At 43.5% G+C, this 26,145-nt stretch overlaps 1 long non-coding RNA gene across 1 annotated transcript; it reads left to right on the top strand.

Annotated features, from left to right (window-relative positions):
• The first annotated feature begins 23,367 nt into the window (after window positions 1–23,367).
• LOC128467165 (uncharacterized) lies at window positions 23,368–25,586 on the top strand. Its single transcript, XR_008345690.1, has 2 exons — window positions 23,368–24,241; window positions 24,982–25,586. It is a non-coding gene; the product is annotated as an uncharacterized LOC128467165 (long non-coding RNA).
• The last annotated feature ends 559 nt before the right edge of the window (window positions 25,587–26,145 follow it).

The raw sequence follows: 26,145 nt of genomic DNA, 5'->3' as shown, positions 1-26,145 counted from the left end.
TACTCAGGAGATGTTGCAGAACACATTGGGGTGTAGTTTGACAGGGGCATATGCCAGGCGCTGTAAATTCATACCAAAATTACAATGTGCATTTGTGCACTTCTGCCCCAGCCTTGCCACTCTGCCCCCAGATATGCCTTATATCCCCCCCCTGATATGACACTCTGCCGTCTTAGACTTACCAATGTATCCCCAGATTTCCCCTCTGTGCTGCAGATTCCCAGGGGGATCTGGATTTTAGTCTTATAGTCAGACCACTTTCAGACCATTTGCTCTGAAAAAAAGTCTTATAGCTGAGCAAATACGGTAAATAGAACTGATCGCCTTCAAAGATCTCCCAAATAGCACATGGGGGCAGAATGACCAGTTTTGGGGGGAAAAATGGTTCAGAAATAGCAATACGCTATTTGTACTTATTTCCCTAAAACATGCAAAACAAGTGCAAATAAAAACATTGGGTATTTCTAAACTCAGGGCAAATAGTGGAATCTATTCAGCAGGATTTTTTTTCATTAGCATTTGTAGATGAGTGAAAGATTTTTCAAATAAAAATATGAAAAAACGCTTTTTTCTATTTTTTTTTTTAATAGTAAATTAAAGTAAAGAAAGTCCTTCTTGATTTGAAAAAAACAACATATAATTTGTGTGGGTTTACTAAAGGAGAGAAAAGAAAATGATAGTTTAACAAAAGCACCAAAATGTTAAAGCAGCCATTATCACAAAGGGTACAACAAATAAAAAACAGGTCTGTCTTAACCCCTTCAGGACCGGGATTTTGATACTAAGGTGTCGCTAAAGGACCGGAGCCGTTTTTGTGTTTTTGCTATGTCTTTCATCAACTGTAATTTCTCTCTGTTTTTTTCAGCACAAGTAGGGCTTTCATTTGAACCCATATTAAGCTGGGTAGTACATTGTTTTGTTTGAAATAAACTGGAAAAAGTGGGGAAAAAATGAAAAAATCACATTTTTTTTACAGTTTTGTATACAAACAAATTGTACACACATTGAGCCAATAGGAAAAAAATATCCAAAATATATTCATTAACTTGTCCTTATTTGGAAACCACCCAATAAAGCCAAGATTTTCATCTATTTTGACCAGTATAGGGCAAATATTGCAAGGCATGCATCACGTTTTTAAAATGTAATTTTTTTCAAATTTGGCATGGTAGGCTAATAAACTGCAATAGTTGTCACAGCTACTGATTATCAGCAGCCTAAGGCCTGGGGGGCAAGTCTAGTCAAGTGGCCCATTGCGCCACCAAAGCGGCTGTGAGCGACATTGAAAGCGGCCGTCCCGCCTAATGAAATTAAAGCGGCTGGCGTGCACCCAATAGCCGTGTCTCAGCTCTTTATCCCACCCCTTTTAAGACGTGGGACGAAGAGCTGTGGAATGGCCATTGGGCCTGACTGCCGCACGACGCAAGGGCGTACCTAGAGTTTTTGACACCTGTGGCAGATCCCGTATGTTGCACCCCCACCCCCACACACACACACACTTTCAAACTGAATAGTTTCTATGGTTAGGCAAACATTGACAGGGGTACAGCAAAATTTTTATCATTATATACTGAGGCACACATTGACGGTGGTACAGCATAACTGTTATCATTATATACTTAGGGATTACGCTGTACCACCGTCAATGTGTGCCTATACTTTGAGCCAGACACTGACAATTCTGCAGTACAACCCCTATCACTATTTACTAAGCCAAACATTGATGTGGTGTAGGCCTAACACTTCAGTGACTGGCTTAGTACATAGCAGGGATGCACCGAAATGAAAATTCTGGACCGAAACTGAAAATTCTGCATTCATTTGGCCAAAAACTTTTAAAATACTTTATTAAAAGTAACACACCAAAATTAGCCAAAAAAAAAATCAATAACAATATTAATATATATATATCCTATATATATACATATATATATATATATATAATTAACAGCAATCACAATCCTATCATGCCCAGGTTCTAGCATGTACTGGCTGACTTAGCATGATAGGCGTGTGATTGCCGTTTGCATTCATATATATATAAATACTGTTATTGAATTTTTCTGTCCAATTTTGGTATGTAATTTACTTTTAATAAAAGTGTTGTTAACACACCACAGTTGGACAAAAAAAATTGATAACAGCAATCACACTCCTATCATGCCTAGACAGCCTCCCTATGCCATGCTATCCCCCCACACTTCCATGCAATCTCAAACCCTCATTCACAAACATTCATCATAAACTATAGCATAACACCCATCACTCTCACACACTTACTAATATTTTCCTACCTTTCCTCTTGCACTGTCACTTTTCCTCCTCCTCTTCATTCTTCCTCTTCTTCTTCCTCTTCTGTGTCCCGTCCTTCCGGTGCAGACAGCGCGGAAGACGTGGCTTCAGTGTTGTGCGCCGGGATTTGACATCAAGTCCCGATGCACAGCCACAGTTGCCGCACGCATCGTTTTTGGAGGCGTGCCGGCACCCCTCAGTGAGCGGCACTCCAGGCAGACCGCCCCCCTGCCAGGTACGCTACCAGCACGGCGGACAGTCCCGGTGGCAGCCGCTTAGTTTTTAACTTTGCGGCTGCCATGAATGTTCGTCTGCCGGCCACCCGGCCAGCCCGCCGGCCCGGATTCAGAGCGGCCTGGGGGGCAATTGCCCCCCGGCCCAGCACGCCCCTGCTGATTATCCCCCCAAAAATTTATGTTTATGAATAGTAGATAAGTCAAGGTGTACAACTAGGGTCATTTTGACACTTTTCAAACAGGGATTTTATCGCCAATTGCTGCCAAATTTTGAGGTATTTTTATATTTTTGGGTTTTTTTTGCATATGTTGCAATGTTGCTTTAGATTTCATATTATATTTTGTATAGAATATGTGCAACTGCAGAAAAAAACACCAAATTGTGTTCACCAACATCCCCCGGTTCCAACAAGGCCTCACATGCATGGTTCCTGCATTTTTTGAGGAAGTTATGAGGGCAAACCGGGAACATGCGCATTTTAGTTTTCAAATTTGGAATTTTCAGAAATTGGTTTACTGGGCCCATATCCCATTTGGGAGATTTTGGAAGCCCCCCCCACTGTAAATTACCCCATAAAAGTATATACTTATGAACAGCAGACATGTCAAGGTGTTCAACTAGGGTAGTTTTGACAGTTTTCAGCCAGCCATTTCTTCACTGATGTCTGCCAAAGTTCACAGGGAAATTATTTTATTGTGTTTTTAATGTATAAATTTCAATGTTGCATTGAATTTCTTGCATACCATAAGTGCAACAGTGGAAGAAAACACCCCATTTTGTTCACCAACATCCCATGATTCCAACAAGGCCTCACATGCATGGTTCATGTATTTTTTTGAGGAAGCTATGAGGCCATAACTGGAACATGCGCAAGTTTTCAGTAATTCGTTTACTGGGCCCATATCCCAATTGGGACATTTTGGAAGCCCCCCCACTGTAAATTACCCCATAAAAGTATATATTTATGAACAGTAGACAAGTCAAGGTGTTCAACTAGGGTAGTTTTGACAGTTTTCAGCCAGCCATTTCTTCACTGATGTCTACCAAAGTTCACAGGGAAATTATTTCATTGCGTTTTTAACGCATAAATTTCAATGTTGCATTGAATTTCTTGCACACCATAAGTGCAACAGTGAAAGAAAACATGACATTTTGTTCACCAACATCCCATGATTCCAACAAGGCCTCACATGCATGGTTCATGCATTTTTTGAGGAAGCTATTTTTGAGGGCAAAACTGGAACATGCGCATTTCAATTTTTAAATTTGGAATATTTTTTTTATCAGATTACTTGGAAGTGAAAGGTTTAGGCCGCTGACATCAATCAGGGAGACCGATCAATAATCAGCGACTTAAAATGTCACCGACAAGTGATCAGGTAATAATTATGTTTTTTTTGTTATTATTAATAATTTGTGTTTTTTCATAATTACCCTAGATGACCCCTCTCTCTTTGTAGCGCAGGGTCATCCATGGGCTGCCACAATGATCCGATCACTCCTATTGGCCAGGAGTGATCTGATCATCATCAGCCCAGCATTTGACCTGGAAGCACCCTGGACTTTCAGGTCAGTGCTGTTATTTTTTTTTATTTATTTTTTTTAAAATTTTATTGATATTTTTTTTTTACAAATTTTGTTAATTTTTTTTAACTCTTTCAATGCTGATGCTCCATTGAAGCACAGCATTGACTGATATTTAGTCAGAGCCCCATAAAAATGGGAATTAACCCCTTCAATGCCGTGATCACGGCATTGAAGGGGTTAACGCTGCACTGACACTCTCATGGAGCGATCAGGCAGCAGGGGGGTGTTGTGTCAGGTCCCCACACTTGTGTGGGGACCCAATCAACACACCACCCCCTTCCCTGAAGCTGCCTGTGGCAGCTGAAAACGTGATTGCAGGTTTTTCTGCAATCGCAGTTTCAGCCTACAGAATCACTCCGTGGGAGTGATCGTAGGCTTGGTGGCGGGCTTAGAGAGGCTGTGCTGGTCTGCCCAGACTCCTGGGCAGACAGCAGCAGCAGCTCCCCCGTGATCACCACAATTGTGGCGATGTGGGGGGGCGGTTTTTGGGGATGACGTACCTGGTACGTCCCGGTCTACCGGAGACCTGTGACCAGGAAGAAGGAGGGGTTAAAGTAATGTTTCTTAAAAGCATTGTTGTCATAAGAAAGTAATTTGTCATCCATTTAAGTTAATCAATATAATAATATAATAAAATACAGTTACATCCTTTCTTTAATGATGAGGCACATAAACTTGCATTGTTTAAGTGACTTGCTTTCTGTAAGAAGGTTGAAGGGTTTGTGACAAGAAAACAAAAAAATTGTGTATATTTTGCTTTTTTTCCTCTTTTCTAGTGTGTAATTAGTTAAGGGTGGGGCTTATAATCAATTAACTGTGTCGCACTGTATAAAGCAGGCATGTCCAAAGTCCGGCCGGCGGGCCAATTGCGGCCCGCGTTCCGGACTGATACGGCCCCCAAGTGAGCCACGGGACTTGGCGTCATCAGCCGGCGCAGGGAGAAGGAAAGCGCGAGATTTGGGCTTTCCTTCTCCCTGCGCCGGCACACACAGCCACAAGGGCATCTGATGAAGAAATTGTGTAGGGGAGGGTTAGATTTCAACCCTCGTCTACAGTAACTTTAAACAGGGTTCATGTTTGACTGTAGACGAGGGTTGAAATCTAACCCTCCCCCAGTAGCGTACCTTGTGGGGGGCGGTCCGCACCGGGTGCCGCTCATCAGAGGGGTGCCAACTTGCCGGCACCCGGCACCCCTCCAGAGACGGACAGCAATGTCCGCCGCTAGAGGAGCAGGCTCGCAAGGGAGCGGTATCGGAGGTCTTTAACAGACCACCGGCTCCCTTGAGTGATTTTAAGCCGGTTCAAGGATCTCCCTTGAACCCAGCTTAAAATCACTCAAGGGAGCCGGAGGTCTGTTAAAGACCTCCGATACCGCTCCCTTGCGATCCGCGCGGCAACAGCTGTTGTGCGCCGGGGTTTGTTGTCAGATCCCGGCGCACAACACTGAAGCCGCGTCCACCGCTGTCCATGCCCTCTGAACCCCGTGCCCTCGGAAGAAGACAGAAGAACTGAAGAAGAAGAGGAGCGAAGAGCAGGAAAAGGAGCTGTAAAGAGAAAAGAGGAAAGGTAGGAAAGCATACAGTGAGAGTGGATTGGTGTATGTGTGTGGATTGGTGTATGTGTGTGGATTGGTATGTGTGGATTGGTATGTGTGTGTGGATTGGTATGTGTGTGTGGATTGGTGTATGTGTGTGGATTGGTGTATGTGTGTGGATTGGTATGTGTGTGGATTAGTATATGTGTGTGGATTGGTATGTGTGTGGATTGGTATGTGTGTGGATTGGTATGTGTGTGGATTGGTATGTGTGTGGATTGGTGTGTGTGTGTGGATTAGTATATGTGTGTGGATTGGTATGTGTGTGGATTGGTATGTGTGTGGATTGGTATGTGTGTGGATTGGTGTGTGTGTGTGTGGATTAGTGTATGTGTGTGGATTAGTATATGTGTGGATTAGTATATGTGTGGATTGGTATGTGTGTGGATTGGTGTGTGTGTGTGGATTGGTATGTGTGTGGATTGGTATGTGTGTGTGGATTGGTATGTGTGTGTGGATTGGTATGCGTGTGGATTGGTATGCGTGTGGATTGGTATGTGTATGAGAGTGATGGGTGTTATGCTGTACCATTTCCAATGTATTTTTCATTATATAATTATGCTCTAAAGTACATAATAACTCCCATCACTCTATACGGTTCCATACAGTGGCAGAGCTGGGAGACAGAGGCCTTGCACCCCCACCGCAGGACTCCTGAAAGGTAAGTGAACTTCAAAGAGGGAGAGGGTAGATAGTTAGGAGGGGTAGATAGGGAGAAGGGAGTGAGAAGGGGTAGATAGGGCAGAAGGGACCGAGAAGGGGTAGATAGGGCAATCATACTCCTATCATGCCAAGTCTGCGAGTGCCTCCTGGAATCTGGGTATGCCTGGGCATGATAGGAATGTGATTGCTGTTATATATATATATATATATATATATATTGTATATATATATTGTTATTTAATTGTTTTGTCCTATTTTGGTGTGTTACTTACTTTAAATAAAAGTGTTAGATTTTTTTATGGTGTGTGGTTTATTCAGTTTCGGCCAGGTAGTTTTAAAGTGTGTGTGTGGGGGGGTGCCACATACAGGATCCGCCCCGGGTGCCAAATACTCTAGGTACGCCCCTGCCCTCCCCTACACAATTTCTTCATCAGATGCCCTTGTGGCTGTGTGTGGCTCGGACGTCGCTAGATTTGGGCTTTCCTTCTCCCTGCGCCGGCACACACAGCCACAAGGGCATCTGATGAAGAAATTGTAGGCAGTGGCGGAACTACCGGGATCGTGACTGCGACCGGGCCCTGGAGTTCTGCCAGTCAGTGGGGCCCAAGGGGTGCCGAGCGGTTGCTGAAAACGACCGCTCGGGCCCCCCTGACTGACAGAAATCCAGGACTCCTCTGCTCGCCGCCGTCGCTGCCCCCGCCTGCCTCTGCGCTGCCCAGAGTGCAGTGTTGGAAGCGTGAGGTGTTTGTCTCGGGTGCCGGCGCTTCACGCTGAGCGCCGGCATATGAGGTCATATGCCGGCACTCAGCAGTGAAGCGCCGGCACCCGAGACAAACGCCTCACACTCCCAACACAGGAGTTGACGGTAAGTGACCTACAAAGGGGAGTAGGGAGGGAGTGGGTAGATCGTGAGAAGGGAGGGTAGGGAGGGAGAGGGTAGATCATGAGAAGGGGGTAGGGAGGGAGAGGGTAGATCGTTAGAAGGGGGTAGGGAGGGAGAGGGTAGATCGTGAGAAGGGTAGGGAGGGAGAGGGGAAATTGTGAGAAGGGGGTAGGGAGGGAGAGGTGGGATCGTGAGAAGGAGGGGTAGGGAGGAAGAGGGGAGATTGTGAGAAGGAGGGGTAGGGAGGAAGAGGGGAGATTGTGAGAAGGAGGGGTAGGGAGGAAGAGGGGAGATTGTGAAAAGGAGGGGTAGGGAGAAAGAGGGGAGATTGTGAGAAGGGGGTAGGGAGGGAGAGGGGAGATTGTGAGAAGGGGGTAGGGAGGGAGAGGGGAGATTGTGAGAAGGGGGGTAGGGAGGGAGAGGGGAGATTATGAGAGGGGGGGTAGGGAGGGAGAGGGGAGATTGTGAGAAGGGGGTAGGGAGGGGAGATAGTGAGAAATGGATAGATGTGGTATGCCGTTTTCAATAAACTTTGCATAAAATAGTTAATTTGCATTTAATTTTAATGGTTCAGAAAATGTCAGGAAAGTAAGGTAAGCTACATATTGTTTCAGTTCTGTAAATTCGCATGTTCCACAGTTTGTAGATCAATTGGCCTCTCTGGAAGCTAAGGCTGGAGCACATTGAAACAATGAGAGAGATTGACAATATTGAGTGGAGTCTCTTGCTCATTGAGCAGAGTTTAGATGAGGCCCCTAGCAATGATGGGGGGGGTCAGTCAGAAGGCACATAGTTGTGTGACAGTGAGACATGGTTGTAGTGGGAGAGAAAAGAGGTAGAGGGAAGCCAGTCCAGAGTTTCTCCATCCCAACAAATTTGCCCATTTAAGTGAGCATGTTGGGGAGGCAAACTCAGAGGTGGGCTTTCTGGAAAAAGCTGTTCTCCCTAACAGCCGGGAAAGCAGCTCATCTAGTGTGCAGATGATCCAGAAGGAAAGGAAGCCTAGGCAGGTTGTGGTGGTAGGGGATTCTATAATTAAGAGAACAGACAGGGTAACCTGTGGCTCTGATTGCAGCAACTGAATGGTTTGCTGTCTCCCGGGTGCCCAGGTTTGGCATGTTGCAGACAGACTGGTGAGGGTCCAGCTGGTGCACATTGGCAACAATAACACAGTAAGAGGAAGATGGAGTGTCCTAAAAGTTAATTTTAGGGATTTAGGGAGTAACATTAAAAAAAGGACCTCCAAGGTACTATTCTTAGAGATACTACTTGTGCCATGCGCTATACCAGAAAGGAAGAGGGAGATTAGGCAGCTAAATGTAAGAAGGAAGGCTTTGGGTTTTTAGAGCACTGGGCTGATTTTGCTTTGGGATATGATCTCTATAGTCGTGATAGATTGCACCTGAATGCAAGATGGTCCAATGTGCTTGGGGAGAAAATAGCTAGATGGTTGGAGGAGATTTTAAACTGGGAATGGTGGGGAGAGGGAATAAATACCGGGCTAGACAGTAAAGAAAGGGAAGGTGATTTACTTAGTAATCAGTTGGGTGGATCTGGGGGCTTGGTCTGTACAGATAATAGGGAGAAGCATATATTTTGCCCCCCAAAACAAGGACAGAAAGCGATTGCATCATTAGTGTTAAATTACAAGCTTAAGGTCATGTCTACAAATGCTTGCAGTTTAGGGAATAAGACCCATGAACTTGTAACAGTAGTGGCAACTGAGAATGATGATATAGCGGCTGTATATGAGAAAAATTACTGGGACATATTAATACCGGGGTACTCTTTATATAGAAAAGACAGAAAGGGGAGGGGTGGCCCTATATGTGAAAAATAACATAAAATCTAACCTAACACAAGTTGGTGAGGAGAAAATAGTCAGTTTGGGTTACATTACAGTTTGGCAAAAGTAAAGTAACTCGTGTAGGTGTGATTTATAGATCCCCAGGACAAGTAGAAGAACTACATAATCTACTGGTGGAGGAAATAGCTAAAATGACAGTGAAGGGGGATGTTATAATCATGGGTGAGTTTAATCTCCCTGATATGAACTGGAAAACCAAAGTAGCGGGTTGTGCCCGGAGTGCAGATCTTCTAAACTCCTTACTGGGATTATCTTTAAAACAAGTAGTTGAGGTGCCAACTCGTAAGGAGGCCATATTGGATTTAGTGTTCACACCGCACAAAAACAAAAGTACCCAAAGTGAGGAAGATAGACAGATCTATAAGATTAGGCAGAAAGAAGCAAAGCAAGTTATAAGAGCTGCCAAATCAAACACAGAAGAGATAATTGCCCTGTCAAAAAATAAGGGAGATAAAACATTTTTAGATAAATAAATGAGAAAAGGAAAGTAAAGCAAGGATTAAGAGGATAAAGGTCTAGCTGACTGCCTCAAAGAATGTTTCTGTTCTGAAAGTCATTTGATACATGTGAGTGTATCGAGGCGGAGGTTCTACTTCAGTTGTCTAAGGTAAAGACAAATACGTTGATGGGGCTGATGGGATACACCCCAAGGTATTAAAAGAGCTTGGTGGTGTACCAGCAAAACCGTTAACAGATTTATTTAATTAATTATTGGTAACCTCCCCCAGGTTAGCCCCCCAATTTTAACAAAAGACTATTCAATTTGTTAGATCAGGATAGATCAACTGTTTTTTTTTCATTAGATCTACTCTAAAATATGCAATATTAACAATCTTTTTCAGGGGGCTAACCCGTAGCCAGCCCCCCTCAACAAAAAATTCAACAAACTGTTATTGATTATTATAGCTCTGCGTTAGATCAGGTTTGATCTAGTCTAATTACTGAAATTTTGATTTTTTTAATTGATTTTGGTAGATATTCTTAGATCCGTTCAGATCAACTGTTTTTTTCCGTAAGATCTATCACGCAGTTCAGTGTGTGGGGGTATTCCCATCCCCCACACACAAAATAGGATTGTGAATACCGCCTCCTGCGTGACAGATCTTACCGGATCTAACGAATATCTACCAAAATCAATAAAAACATCCCCAAATTTCAGTTGAGGGGGACCACCCGTTTGTATTCCTATCACCCACATAGTTACATAGTTACCGTATATTCCGGCGTATAAGACGACTGGGCGTATAAGACGACCCCCAACTTTTCCATTTAAAATCTAGAGTTTGGGCTATACTCGCCGTATAAGACTACCCTACTAACCAGCATACAACAACCAGCCAATCACGGCAAGCGATGTACCTTACCGGTGATTGGCTGGTTGTTATACAGACATACATACATGCACTGCCCTTACACACACTATATTATATATATATATTTATATATATATATATATATATATATATATATAATATATATATATATCTACACATACTCACACACGCCTGCCCATACATACACATTTATACACTGCCCTCACCACACACCCCTGCCTTTACACACACACATATATATATATACATGTGTATATACATATATATATATATATATATATATATATATATACACACACGCCAGCTTACAAACACACAAATACCTACACTGCTCTTACACACACCTGACCATACACATACACTGACCATCTCACACCAACATATATACACATACACTGCACTTACACCCCTTTCCCCCCATCTCTTACCTTTCTCATCTTCTATTTTCTTTCTTCCATCCAGTTGTGGGAGCGTGAGGTCTGTCATTTCAGACCTCTGCTTTACTGCTCCCTCATCACTACGCGCCGGCAATTGATGCCGATCGCCGGGACATGACGTCATCCCCGCGCTCGGCATCAATAGCCGTCGCGTAGTGATTAGGGAGCAGGGAAGCCGAGGTCTGAAGTGCCAGACCTCGAGCTCCGTAATGTTGGGCTAGTTAGAGGGAGGTCGTGATCTCCCCAACCAGCCCTGCTGATCAGGGCTAGTTGGGGAGATCACCATCTTGCACCTACCTCGGCGCGGCCCTGAAGACGACCCCGGACTTTTGGGAAGATTTTCTGGGGTTAAAAAGTCGTTTTATACGCCGGAATATCCGGTATATAGGCTGAAAAAAGAAATGCGTCCATCAAGTTCAGCCTTTCCTATATCTGTTAATTTGTTGCTGTTGATCCAAAAGAAGGCAAAAAACCCCAGTTTGGCTCTCTCCAATTTTGCACTAACCAGGGAAAAAATTCCATCTTGACCCCAAAATGGCAATCAATAAGCTGTTTCCCCATAATTAAAGATTTTGTCCCTGAATATTATGTTTTTTCAAGTAGCCATCCAGTTGCTGTTTAAACGCCTGTACAGATAAAACTACCTCTGCAGGCAGAGAATCCCCTTTTTATTGTCCTTACTGTAAAAAACCCTTTCCTCTGCTTTAGACTAAATCTCCTTTCTTCCAGTCTAAACGCATGACCACGTGTCCTGTGCATAGTCCTGTTTATAAACAGATTTCCACACAATGGAAATTTATATAATGTTATCATATCTTCTAAACATATCTTTCTAAACTAAACAGATTTAAATTTGTTAACTTTTCTTCATAACTATAGTGTTCCATTCCTTTTATTAATTTTGTAGCCCGCCTCTGCACCCTTTCTAGTGCTATGATATCCTTCATTAGAATAGGTGCCCAAAATTGCACAGCATATTCAAGGTGCGGCCTTACCATTGATTTTTACAGAGGCAAAATTATATTTTTATCCCGCAAATTGGATTGGTTGAAGAGTACGGCACATGTGGGGGGGAGAGTTGGTTATGCTTGTAGGATAAACTCTCTGTCATCTGATAATTGCTCTGGCCTTTACCATTTTATCATCAGCCTTTGTGTGTCTCGAGAACAATATACATCCCATGTAGCAAAGTATCTCATGAGCAAGTTTGTCCATCACAAGTAGTCGTAGAGTTGCTTAACAACCATTGATGTCATGACATTAAACAAGCTTAGAAAGTGATCAACGATCACTTTCTTCGCTTAAACGGGGTTGCTGTAATGCCTCGATGCCAAGGAATTCAGCAACACCGAGATCGGCATCATGGGCCATGTATGGCAGCCTCCCTGTAAACAAAATAACAACGTTGAAACAGTTCTCTAGATGGTCTCCAGACCCTCTAGAGAACTCTGGCTCCACTTGCAGGTTGAATACAGGTACTGCATAAAAAAATATGGGGGGGGGGACCTTAAAAAAAAATGGTAACATTTAAAAATTATTATGCATCAGAGGAACCATCCAGTTCCAGCAAAATGTAAAAAAATAAGTCCAAAAAGAATAAAATAAATAAAAATCTTGACATGGAAAGAATTAAAGTAAAAGCTTTTAAAATACCCAAGGGGTGTCTAATTTAAAAAAAATGAATGGTTTTATGGGGTACATTGGTTCAGCTCTTTAACAAACGGGTCCCCGAATAGAAGACAGTTTGCAGACATACCCAGGTCCTTGAAAACAAGCTCTACCAGATGTGGGTCCATTCTGAGAAGTGCCGCCTTTCTTCTCTCAGTTGACAGGGCTACATTGGCATTTCACACGAAGGGCACAATCTCTTATTATTTTGGGGTCTAGAATAGATCCTTGAAGAAAATCCTGGCCTGCCAGCAACGAGATCTGGATAATTGGACCCACGATGCCCAATAATTTATCCTGGGCTGACTTAAGGCCCTGTTCAAGACCCTTACGAGGATCCCTTCTATTTAAGGAGAGTGACCACATTTGGGTCAAACTCTGGCCTTTCCTGGAATCATCAAATGTGGCACTCAGCTCTTAATTTATTTCTCACCTCCTTATTCAAGGAGCGACACAACCATTTTTGCAAATAGAGGCCGATGTGCTCAGGTGGGGACCATTCTGTGTCCCTGGGGTGTCTCATAGCTGTAGGCTCAAATAAATTTGTCCCAGCTGGGTCAACCACAGCATCATCCGCTGAAGGAGGCTGTGCTGAAGGAAAGGCCGTGTTAGTTGCAGGCTGGTGGGGCTCACCCACAATGGACTCGCAAATCAAACATGAGTGACTGTCTCTGGACAGAGCCAGAGTAACAGAACGCTCAGACTTGTCTGATGATGTTGCATGCCACCCATCAAGGAGTGTAAGGACACCCTCCTTGGTCTTATCCTTTGCACTGGATGCAGAGCAAGCCTCCTCCGAAGCAATCAACTTTCTTGGGCGGTTGGCCGGAGCCTATACTTTATCGGAGAATAAAATGGAGGCAAAACGTTCGCGAGAAACGAGAGTTCACTGCAATATAGTGTCGCATCCATCCAAGATGGCTGCCACAATGTAGTAAGGTATAAGGGAAACCAAAATGGCATCGAAACTCTTGCGAGAAGCGGGCATTCAGCTGAAACAGAGGGTCACCCGACCATCCAAGATGGCTAACACGACAAAAAGAAGAGAAGAAGACACAACACACAGAATTAAGTTTGCGCTCTGGCTAAAAGGAACCAAACAAGCACATTGGCAGTAATAGAGCTGATTTCACCTGTGCCATGGTGAGCAGCAAAGAAAGGGGTGTAAGGAGGAGCTGCATACAGTCTTATTCTGTTGAACCTTTGTTCAGGTTGTTTGCTAATACGAGCCTCCTGTATTCATGCTTCCAGCTTGTGGTAAATATATGTGGGATCTTACCTAGATTAATTATAATAATAAATATCATTGGTGTTATTATTGTACCAGGGGAACAAAAACTACTGACATGGAAGAAAGTAAGCAATTCATTTATTTTCATAGAAAACCCATACTGTATCCGTGGTCCCTGCACCTTATTACCGTATTTGCTCGATTATAAGACGAGGTTTTTTTCAGAGCAAATGCTCTGAAAAATACCCCTCGTCTTCTAATTGGGGTCGTCTTCTAATCAGACCTCAAATAGTGGTCTGATTATGAGACTAAGATCCAGATCCCCCGCAACGCTGCAGGGGACCTGGATCCTCCTGTCTCCCCCCCCATTTAACACCCCCCCACACACACACTTACCGGTGCTTCCTGCTGTATTGCCGGGGCAGCGGGTTGACGTCTACGCGATTCGCGTAGACAACGTCCGCTGCAGCCGGAAGGAGGTGTGGCTAGCAGCGGGGGTTGTCTGCGTCCGTCGCGTAGACCTTCCCCGACTGTCAGAGATCAGAGTTCCCCGCACCGGTGCGGGGAACTCTGATCTCTGACAGCCGGGGAAGGTATTTGCGACGGACGCAGACAAACCCCCGCTGCCAACTCCACCTCCTTCCGGCTGCAGCGGAAGGAGACGTCAAGCCGCTGTCCCGGCAATACAGGAGGAAATTGGAAGCACCGGTAAGTAAGTAAGTGTGTGTGTTTGTGTTTAATGGGGGCATAGGGCATTTCTGGAATGCCTTATACCCCTATATGCCACTCTGGCACTTAGGGGGTTAAAAGGCATATTATGGGGCAGAGTGGCATATAGGGAGGTATAAGGCATTTCAGGAGGCAGAGTGGCGTTAAGGGGGCATTTAATAGAGCACTCTGCCTCCTGAAATGCCTTACACCTCCCTATATGCCACTCTGCCCCATAATATGCCTTTTAACCCCCTAAATGCCAAAATGGGATATAATACAATGCCTATACAATGCCTATACAATGCCTTTTAACTCCCTTAATGCCACTCTGCCTCCTGGAATGCCTTATACCTCCCTATATGCCACTCTGCCCCATAATATGCATTTCAACCCCCTAAATGCCAAAATGGGATATTGGGGTATAAGGCATTTCTGGAGGCAGAGGGCACAGCATGTGGGACATTTCTTCTAAGGCTGTATGTGTCTCAAGTATGGACAGAATATCCTCGATGGAGGCTGCATTATTTTCCAGTTTCTAGAAATCCTCAACTAAGCACAAATATAGGCACGTATTAGTATTGTTTTTGAGGTCACAAAATGTTATCAGGGGAAAATGTAATAAGGCAAATTCTAGAATCCATATTCTGAACTATAATGGGTGGAAATGTCCAAGTATGGAACATGGTATCTTTAACTGATCCTAGCCTCTAGCAATTAGAAGATAAATGTCAAATAGCATCTACATGCTATTTTTTGCAGTTATTTATGATTTGTGCACTGTGCATATTCTTGAATATAAGACTACCCTATAGGGAAAAAGTTTTACTAGTGTATATTAATTTACATGTAAACTATTTTTTCAGATTTAACAAAAACTATGATTGAGAAAAACACATTTCTTGTTTTTATTTCCCTTTATTTGCCAACCTGCCCCCCCCCAGTTATGCACATCTAACCCCGGTTATGGACATCTGACCCTAGGCTTGCCACTCTGCCCACCCAGACTGACCAATACATCCCCAGACTTGCCCCCGTGCTCCAGACTCTCTGGTGTCTAGTGGGGGCAGCCGGTGGACATCTGCGTGATGCGTGTAGACAACCTCTGCTGCTGCCCGGCACTTCTGCCAGGGCTTCTATGACAGAGCGCAGGCATGACATGACCTTCCGGCGCTCCAACATAGAAGCCCCGGCGGAAGTGCCGGGCAGCAGCAGAGGTTGTCTACGTCCTCCGGCTGCCTGAGAGGAGGATCCGGGTCCCCTGCAGCGCTGTGGGGGATCTGGATCTTAGTCTTATAGTCAGACCTCTATTTGAGGTCGTATTATAAGACGACCCTAAATATAAGACAAAAAAATATAAGACAAAAAAACGTCTCTTATATTGAAGGAAATACGGTAATATTTCACTAAATTTTGAAGTAAGTTATTGTAGCAGAATTAAATCGCCTAGTTGGTAACAGGGGCCTAAGAGCTGATCAGGGGAAAAGCCTTCCATTTCTTTTTCAGAATGCAGACTGTGTCATCACATGTATCATTATTTGCAGAATTTAGTATTTTGGATGTGCCACTTTTTGTGAAGATATTCAGCTGTGTCTGTCCTCCCCATCAGAGAGTTGTCCAATACGAGTCAAACTCCTAGCTTTCTAGGATTATAAAGATACGTTATTAGTTGCCACTTCCTATAGGGTAAGCTAAATTAAGTGACCAAAGCTAAGGAATCCATTTTGAGACCCTATCACAAATCTCAAGCATTAATTCAGTAAAAGGCTTGACGTCTTAATGTGGGTGTCTAGGTATGTTAATATGAGTTTCTAGGCATTTTACTGTTAGTGTCTGGGTATGTTAGTATAAATGTCTGGGTACGTGTGACAAACCCTGTTAGGTGCCATAAATATAATTTTTAGGGATCTTAAGCACGGCACTCTAGAGCAATAAGGCTTAGGAACACAGATTTGCTGCACACCATGTGATTTATTTGCAAGTGGACAAATCAAACACCCCAAAACAAAATCAGAAAATTAAATCCTAGCTCCCAATTGGAGCCCTCTCTGGCTTATATTTATCTGACCCAGACTGGCCAGCCCAACTACTCACATCACTCACTTCACCCAGCTAAATCCGGCTCTAGAAACCTCCCCCAGGCAGTACACAGGGGCCCAGGAAGTTTTGCAAAGTGAGTTAAATGTTTAATCCCTTGCTTGATCACTCAGCTATTGACAGGGGACTTATTATTCTTAACATGCATCTGCTGACAATTGAGGTAGATGAATAAATTGCAGGTAGGAGGAAATATCTACCAACGTGGGACAGGTTACTGTTGAGTTGTCACTTAACTTTTAAATTATATAAAGAGTAATAACTGCCAAAACTATTGTGCCATATGCAAGGGATTAGTTATATTAGTATTACGGTATTTCCGTCCTTAATAAAGTGGGGTCTAACTGGTGCAGATTGGAGTTTCTATTTGTTCACTAACAAAGTGTGTGTCTTGTTGCCTTTAGAGTTAATATTGTTGTAGCCTTTTGACCATAAAATCTGTCCTTTGAGCATTTAGAAACTTTTTTACTTTCCTGAACCATCGACTGGGCATTGTTAGTAGGAATAAGGACATTATGGCAGTGGTGTCACCTGTTTCTGTACAAGTACTATTAAGCCTCTATGCTAAAAAGGCATTCAACATGGTAGTGAGGATACACTTATTAAGTATTTTAAAAATTACATATTCTGGCCTGGTATTTTTGAATTTGGTATAAAAAATACACCAATGCCCCATCTATAATCAGGATTAATGGAAGTGAGCAAGTTTGACAAGGTTTCCTGTTATCCCACAGTCATTTCATTTAGTTCTGGACAACCTGCTGAAGATATTCTATCCCCCAAGATATTTCACAGGCATCAAAACAGAGCTCAAAATGATGCACTTTTGTACATATCTTGCAGGTAGATCCATCCTGGCTATCTTAGACCAAAATATGAAATTTGGTGGGGTTTTATTAAACACCATACACTGTGATGCCCTTTACCTATGCAGCTCGGAGGCCTGACATCATTAGCCAGTATTGACAGACTCATTGATAATCAGGGACCTTTATATACTAGAGATACTCCCAGCAACCCTTGCTGGGGCAGTTTTCCTGGACTCTGGCTCAGTCAGGGAGCCTCTCACACGTCACTCTTCTTATCCTAAGACAGAAATACATACATTACTCAATAGTTCAGGTATAAAAGTCCTTTTATAAGGTTCCCTTACATTAAACAAACTATAACCTATGGCATTGTACATTGAGATGACACTACAAGTAACTCATAAGGCATATAGATCCCTTAAGCAACATCATCAAATGAGAGACAGCAATCATTACCAGAAACACTATGGTCATTGGATATGGCCATTGATTTTTTTTCTTTCTGGAGGTTGGTTAAACACTGTGTGGAAACTAACAAGATAAGCTACCCCTCTAGGTGCACATGCAGCCCTGTTGGGTTTGACTTCTCACCTAAAAATATTAAATAAAATGACTCAGATCACTCATGAAAAACAATCATACACTGTTGGCTTGACCAGCATCGACCACCGATGTTAATCCTTCAAACCAAATTAGGTACATAAATAGCTTGGATACTGAAATTACTTTTCTTTCAACATATGTTAAGGTTTTGCTTTCAGATGTTAGTTGTAATTGGGATTGTAACGTGTTCACCAAGAGAGCTGTAGTACCTCCCAGAGATCACCCAGTTGTATCCTCCTGTTGTCCCCGGAATCACTTCCAGCACCAGTCAGCATGCACACCTTGGAACCCTGCTATGTGTACCCAATAAGTGGACACAACTACCTTGAATTGAGTACAGCAAGAATGAACATTTTATTGTTGTAAAACATAGCCTCATATATACACAGAACTGCATTAACATAGATAAACAGATACATGTATATAACCCAACCTTTAATTCCCCTGGCAGCAATCCTATTGATTAGATTAGTTAAACAATTGAGTTCCCACTTGTGCCATCTCTGAGTACCTTGGGGCCCTGACAGGTCATTTTGTTACAGGGATACTGTCAAACCTTAGCCCTTCCTGATGGAGGCACATTTTGTGAATTATGCCTTGTAACAAAGTAAACATGTGTAATGTGTAGTCAGTATCCATAGGGATTTGAACCACTAACCTTGTGGGTTACAGGAGAATCACCTATCCACTACTCTATCAGGTGGATCTTGGGGTACTGTTTCCTTCTGCCTCTCTTTGGCCATGTTACTCCTGCATGCTCTTTTTGCTGGGCATTCAGGGAGGTTTTGAAAGTCGCATACGAGGCAGAAAGTCTGACGAAACAGGGAAGGGAATTCCACAGGAGGGGAGCGGCGCGGGTGAAATCCTGAATACGGGAGTGGGAAGAGGTAACAACAGTAGAAGAAAGCCGCAGGTCGTGAGAGGAGCGAAGAGGGCGGGTAGGGGTGTATTTGGATAGGAGGATAGAGATGTAAGGGGGTGCCGAGTTGTTCAGGGCTCTATAGGTCAGGGTTAGAAGTTTAAATTTTGATTCTGAAGGGTATGGGGAGCCAATGAAGTGATTGGCATAGTGGAGCAGCGGATGAGGTGCGGCGGCAGAGAAAGATTAATCTAGCTGCAGTGTTGAGGATCGAGTGAAGCGGTGAAAGGCGGGAGAGGGGGAGACCAGGTTAGTAGGCAGTTGCAATAATCCAGGCGGGATATCACAAGGGAGTGGATTAGTAACTTGTTGGTATCTTGCGTGAGGAAAGGGCGGATTTGGGAGATGTTTTTCAGGCAGAGGCGGCAGGATTTGGTGAGGGAATGGATGTGAGGGATGAAGGAGAGAGCAGAGTCGAGGGTGACACCAGAGCAGCAAACCTGGTCTGTTGGTTGGATAGTGGAGTTATCAACAGTAATAGAGATGTCAGGAAAAGTGGACATAGCAGATGGCGAGATTACCATGAGCTCGGTCTTAGAGATGAGTTGAGTTGAGCTTTAGGTAACAGGACGCCATCCATGATGCAATTCCTGATAGGGGGAAAGGTCTGGAGCAGAAATATAGAGTAGGGTGTCATCTGCATATAGGTGATACTGGAAACCAAAGGAAGAAATACGTTTTCCGAGGGACATGTGGAGAATAGACATTTAGGGTTATGGGAAAGAGAGGTGAAATGAAATATGTTTGTTTGGAGAGATGGAGAGCGGATGTATAGGAGCGGAGCATGAACTTGTAGTGAATGAAGTCTTCAGGTGAATGAGACTCCACAGGCGCTTAGCAGTACGTGAACACCTTTAAAGGAGGCGTGTCTGTTTGGAATGCCATGGCTGAGGTGGACGGCGTGGGGGATTGCGTACAGTTACAGGGGCAACCATATCTAGGGCTCAGGCTAGTGTATGGTTATGCTGAGCTGTAGCTGTGTCAGGACAGGAGGAGGAGGATATATTTGAGAGGAGTGGCTGTAGTGTATCAGAAAGCTGTGGAGTGTTGAGGTTGCTGATGTTATGGTAGGCTTGTGGTGGTTTCTTGGGTAGGGAGGGTGTGTGTGGTATGTTGAGATTATTTGTAAGCAGGCTGTGATCAGACAGACAGATGGGAGAGTTGGAGAACTGACATGTGGAACAAAGGTGGGAGAACACTAGATCTATTTGATGATCGCCAGGGTGCATTGGGCCGTTAGTCCATTGTGAGAGTCCTAGGGAGGAGGAGAGTGAGAGTAGTTTGAAAGCAGCAGGGGAGGATGGGTCTGATGATAGGTACCGTATTTTCCGGCGTATAAGACGACTTTTTAACCCGTGAAAATCTAATCAAAAGTCGGGGGTCGTCTTATACGCCGGGTATACTTACTTACTTACCGAGCCGGACCGTAATCTCCCCTGGCCGGTCTTCAGGGCTGCGCCGAGGTAGGTGCAAGATCGTGATCTCCCCAACTAGCCCTGATCAGTGGGCGCCCGATGAGCAGGGCTGGTTGGGGAGATCACGACCTCCCTCTAACTAGCCCAGCATTAGGGAGCGTGAGGTCTGGCACTTCAGACCTCGGCTTACGTGCTCCCTAATCACTACGCGGGGGCTATTGATGCTGAGCGCATCAATTGCCGGCGCGTAGTGATGAGGGAGCAGTAAAGCAGAGGTCTGAAATGACAGACCTCACGCTCCCACAACTGGATGGAAGACAGAAGATGAGAAAGGTAAGAGATGGGGAGAAAGGGGCAGTGTATGTGTCTATATGTTGGTGTGAGATGGTCAGTGTATGTGTATGGTCAGGTGTGTGTAAGAGCAGTGTAGGTATTTGTGTGTTTGTAAGCTGGTGTGTGTGTGTGTATATATATATATATATATATATATATATATATATATATACCGTATTTGCTCGAGCACATGCTCTGAAAAATACCCCTCGTCTTGTAATCAAGGTCGTCTTCTAGCAGCAGGAGAACAAGAAGTCCTCACATAATCTACCTCCCCCCTCCTTCCTCTGGGGGCGGGGCCAGAGAAGTTGCTCGCACAGCCGGGCCCCTGCAAAAGTCTGCGAGTGGGAGATCTGCAGTTCAGGTAAGGGGGTGGGGGTTTTTGGGGTTTGAGCGTGTTTGTGTATGTGTGATTAATGGAATGAATGAGTATTTAAATGTTTGTGAGTGTGTGTGATAGCATGGATGTGTAAAGGGGGTGGGGGTGGTAGCATGGCATAGAGAGGCTGTAACCACACATCCCCAGGTTCCAGCATGTACTGGCTGCCTTGGCTTGATAGGAGTGTGATTGCTGTTAGCAGTATATATATATCTCCAGAAATGCATTTTAACCCCCTATATGCCACTCAGCCCCATGATATGCCTTTTAACCCCCTATATGCCAGAGTGGAATATAGGGGTATAAGGCATATCATGGGGCAGAGGGGCATATAGGGGGTTAAAAGGCATATCACGGGGCACAGTGGCATATAGGAGGGTATAAGACATTTCTGATATGCCTTTTAACCCCCTATATGCCCATCTGCCCCATGATATGCCTTTTAACCCCCTATATGCCAGAGTGGCATATAGGGGTATAAGGCATATCATGGGGCAGAGGGGCAAGCCTGGGGGCAGAGGGGCAAGCCTGGGGGGGCAGGTTGGCAAATAAAAGAAAATAAAAAATATATTTTTCTCAATCATAGCTTTTATTAAATATGAAAATTAGTTTACATGAATTAATATTTACTAGTAAAACTTTTCCTATAGGGTAGTCTTATTTTCAGGCTTTTTGTTTTTTTCCTAAATTAATATTTTGATTTTGGGGGTCGTCTTATAATCGAGCAAATACGGTATATATATATATATATATATATATATGTATGTGTGTGTGTGTATAAAGGCAGGGGTGTGTGGTGAGGGCAGTGTATAAATGTATGGACAGGCATATGTTAGTATGTGTAGATATATATATATATATATGTGTGTATGGGCAGTGTATGTGTATGGACAGGTGTGTGTAAGGGCAGTGTATGTGTATATGTGTATTTGTAAGCTGGTGTGTACATGTATATGTGTGTGTGGACAGGCATATGTTAGGGAGAGCTGACCCACCCAATCCAAGCAGGCTTTGTATACAACAACCAGCCAATCACCGGTAAGGTACATTGCTTGCCGTGATTGGCTGGTTGTTGTATACTGGGTAGAGGGGTAGTCTTATACGGCAAGTACAGCCCAAACTCTATATTTTAACTGGAAAAGTTGGGGGTTGTCTTATACACCCAGTCGTGTTATACGCCGGAAAATACGGTATATTGAAGTCCACTAGGATTAGTGTAGGGATGGTGGAGGAAAGAAAGTGGGAAAGCCAAGCAGCAAAGTGATCAAAGAAATATGAGGTAGGGCCAGGAGGCCGGTAGATCACTGCAACACAAAGAGCAATCGAAGAGAAAAGGCGGACGGAGTGTACTTCGCAAGATGATAAAGACAGAGAGGGAATTTGTGGTAGACATTGAAAGGTGCAGCGAGGAGAGAGGAGAATACCAACACCACCTCCCTGTTTGTCTCCAGGTCTGGGAGTGTGGCTGAAGTGAAGGCCACCATAAGTGAGAGCAGCAGGAGAGGTAGTGTCCGAGGGTGTCAACCATGTTTCAGTGAATGCAAGAAGGCTAAGGTGGTTAGAGATGAAAAGGTCATGGACAGCAGTTAGTTTATTGCAAACAAAGCGTGCATTCCAGAGGGCACAGGAGAAAGGGGTGCCGGGGTTGCAGTCGACTGGTTTAAGAATGGAGGGATTGCGAAGTTTGTGTTAGTTCGGCAGGTGCGGGGACGGAAGAAGGTGGGGATGGTGGGGCCAGGGTTATGTTCAATGTCACCTGAGCACAGGAGTAGTATACAGACAGAAAACAAACGGGAATGTGATTTGCGGGCATTGGATGCCTTCACCTGTGAGTGCTTAGTGGTGTTAGGGTATGTGGAAAACAGGAAGGCATTTGAGCTAGAGTGGGGTGATAGATGGGATGGAGTTATGTGGACTGTATAAGGTTTGTCAAGGGACATAGAAGCTGCAGCAATTGTGCGATTTGTGGGTAGAGGACATAGAAACATGTATGTGTCCATAGTAGGGAAGGAGGTGTAGCAAGCAAGTACCCATGTGGGTTACCTGCTTTTGCTATGTCCTCGGTATGTCTTTTCCCTCCCGTTTAACTCCAGTGTAACTCTTATCTGTTCACTTATGAAAGGCCACAGCAGCTACGTTTCCAAGTGAGGCCTAGGAATATATAGGCTGCCTAACACAAGTCTGTTTCCTCCCTGTATTAAGCCTGTCACCCCAAGTATATATCCTGCTCGTGCCAAGAACACCTATAAACGGCACCCAAGAGGAAGGATAGGGCTAAAGTGGAGAGTAGTCCCGAATTGGATCCAGTTGCTCTAAATCTAAGCCTGCCCCTGCATCGAGACTCCAACCTGATATGGCACCCCCGTGGCCTTACAATCGGTGATGCCTGTGTCAAAGAAGGAGGCCTTCATACACTAGGAAGGGTATTCCACACATATAGATACATGTGGGGTAATGACACATTTAATTATTTGCAGAGCTACACGTGTGCAAGGCCCCCAGTCTCATTGCAAATAAGATGCATATCAAGGAGTATAAACAAAGCTTGCGTCGCATGCAAGACAACAGATAAGACCCACAGTAACTGAAGGATATCAGTGATGATGTAAGCATTACATATGTTCAGTCAGCTATAGTAGTAAATTTTGGTCATAACTAGTGATATATTACAATCATTGTGTGTAAAATAAGGATTCACTTCCCAAATAATATATTTTCACAGGCCCTGAAGGGAGGGAGTTAATAGAAGATGGCCTGAGAAGGATCATGGTGACGATTGTCGTCGCACAAGGAACATCTGGGGATATCAAGGGATTGGGGAAGAGAACGAAAGAGATTAAAAGGGATTATCATTAAGAGAAAAAACTAGAGTGAGAAAAAGGCACTGACAACGAAGATGAAAGGAAGACAAGAAAGATACTGCAAGAAAAACTGATAGATCCATAGACTAAATAAAACTGTGACCAAAAGGAATGAGAAAGGAGTACAGATGAATAGAAGGTAACACCACAGATGACAGAGGATGATATGAGAAGACTGACGTTGAGGGGTGACAAAGATATAATTGGTTAGAGAAGACAAGAAAGGTGAAGCACAGGGAATAGAAAAAGCGAGCATCACTCCAACAACACTGGACCCTTTAACTCAACTGAACATCTATTTGAAGCAGAGCAGCCGCTTCTACGGTAAGAGCAGCAAATTTAACACTTCTTGAATCTTTGGAAGGCTACAATGAAAATGGATAAAATTAGGCAGAGTGGTGAAATGAAAAGATTTAAAGAGCAGAAAGAACATGATTTCCTCTTTTGTTTTGGTCTCGCTCCTATTGTAAACATGACCTTACCTTTTGCCCATCATTTTCTGCTTTGAGTATATAACTTGTTATCCATGTTTCAGTATATAACTTGTTATCCAGCTCTCCATGTAGCAGCACCTTACTGTTCTGATATGTAATTCCAAATGATCCCATCCTCCTCACCCAATATTTAACGTACAAATTCCTACTGGGCTGGAAAGCTTTGACTTTAATTTTAGATTTTGTAAATGAAGTTAAAAACAGAGTGATATTTTATTAAAGTTTTTGGAGTGTGGATGGTAGCACAGTTAGTTAATTAGTACTGCTCACGTAAAGCTGCTGTGTTTTGTCATTTAAACACAGAAACGTTATGCTAATCATTAGAACATAAGTGATTTGCTATTTACATTTACATATCTATTTATATGACCCTGGCTGAACTAGAAGAACTGTGCCCCCTATTGTATGCATGCTAACATATAAAATAACTTGGTGCCTCCTACCGCCTCACATCTCTTGACAACTACCTTGTATGGCCGACCATGAATGCCAGGTCAAAGAAAAAGAATACATGAAACCTGTAGTTTTGCTGTATATAAAAAAAAAAATAGATTGTATGTATTGTTCTAGAGATGTCCCGGGAACAGATGGAAGCTGTGGTCCGCACAGTGGAAACCCTCCTTGGGGAAGCAGAGGCCCTAAGAGCGAGGTGCCAGCAGCAGACTGATGAAGTGCGTCAGCTTTGTGAGGATCTTCGAAGCGAGAACCGAGAGCTGTCAGAGCGTTTTGCCCAGGCAGAACGGGACCTAGCCGAGGTCAAGCGGTCTGTCAATGAGCTGATGGACACAAAAGTGGCATTTGAGGCCCGGGAAAGGCAGGTGCGAAAACTGAGCAAGCAACTGTGAGAAGTGCAATGGACTGATTTACCACAGCATGAACATTCACCTCCGACTGCTGATTTAATATGCAAACAATTAGCCATGTAATATTTCCTTCAGAACCCCTTTTAATTATTGTTTCCTTTATAAGCATAATCATACTTTACAATTTATTAAGATTCCTTTGTGTTTACCATTTGATTCTGTTCACAAACATTTTTGGGCTTCATCCTAATTTGCACGAAAATGTATACTGGTATTGAGAAAATACAACAGCAGTAAAGTAGTTAGAAAGAATAATCGGGAGATTGCTTTGTCATTTGCTGTCGGAAATTAAAATCTGCTTTGATTCTTTAACATGTTTTATAATGTGTATTGATACAGGACCTGCAATTTCTGGGATTAATACACTGGATCCTTAATTATCTATGTAGAACACCGGGATCATCCACACTAGAAGCTAATATACACCGCATATAACAATTTATGGACTGGTCAACCAACGATAGCTTTTACTGCTAGGTCAGCAGCACAAAGATTAGGCACAACTTTACTCCAGCTTTGCTCTCAACATTAACTTGCGCGCTACCGCCACATTACATACTGTAAAGTCTAATTGAATATATTATATACTGTATAAAACATGGGATACAACAGCTTTATCAAAACTTTATCAAAAACAACAGTTTTATCAAAACTTGCCATGAAATCCAGAAATAGTACACCGGGGGATCAAGCACAGCTACAGCACTTGAAATGGCCAAAGAGTAAATGTTAAGAAAGATGTATGGTTCAGGCTATAGCAATCATTTTTCATTGTCATTTTTTTAAAAAAAAAACCATTCACAAGAGTTCTGTATTTACAGGACTGTAGAATGCGCAGATATATTTATCCATAATACCTAGAGGGAAAATA

Source organism: Spea bombifrons, chromosome 10, assembly GCF_027358695.1.
Source record: "Spea bombifrons isolate aSpeBom1 chromosome 10, aSpeBom1.2.pri, whole genome shotgun sequence".
NCBI classification, from domain to species: domain Eukaryota; kingdom Metazoa; phylum Chordata; class Amphibia; order Anura; family Pelobatidae; genus Spea; species Spea bombifrons.
This window is presented reverse-complemented; position numbering and strand designations above follow the sequence as displayed.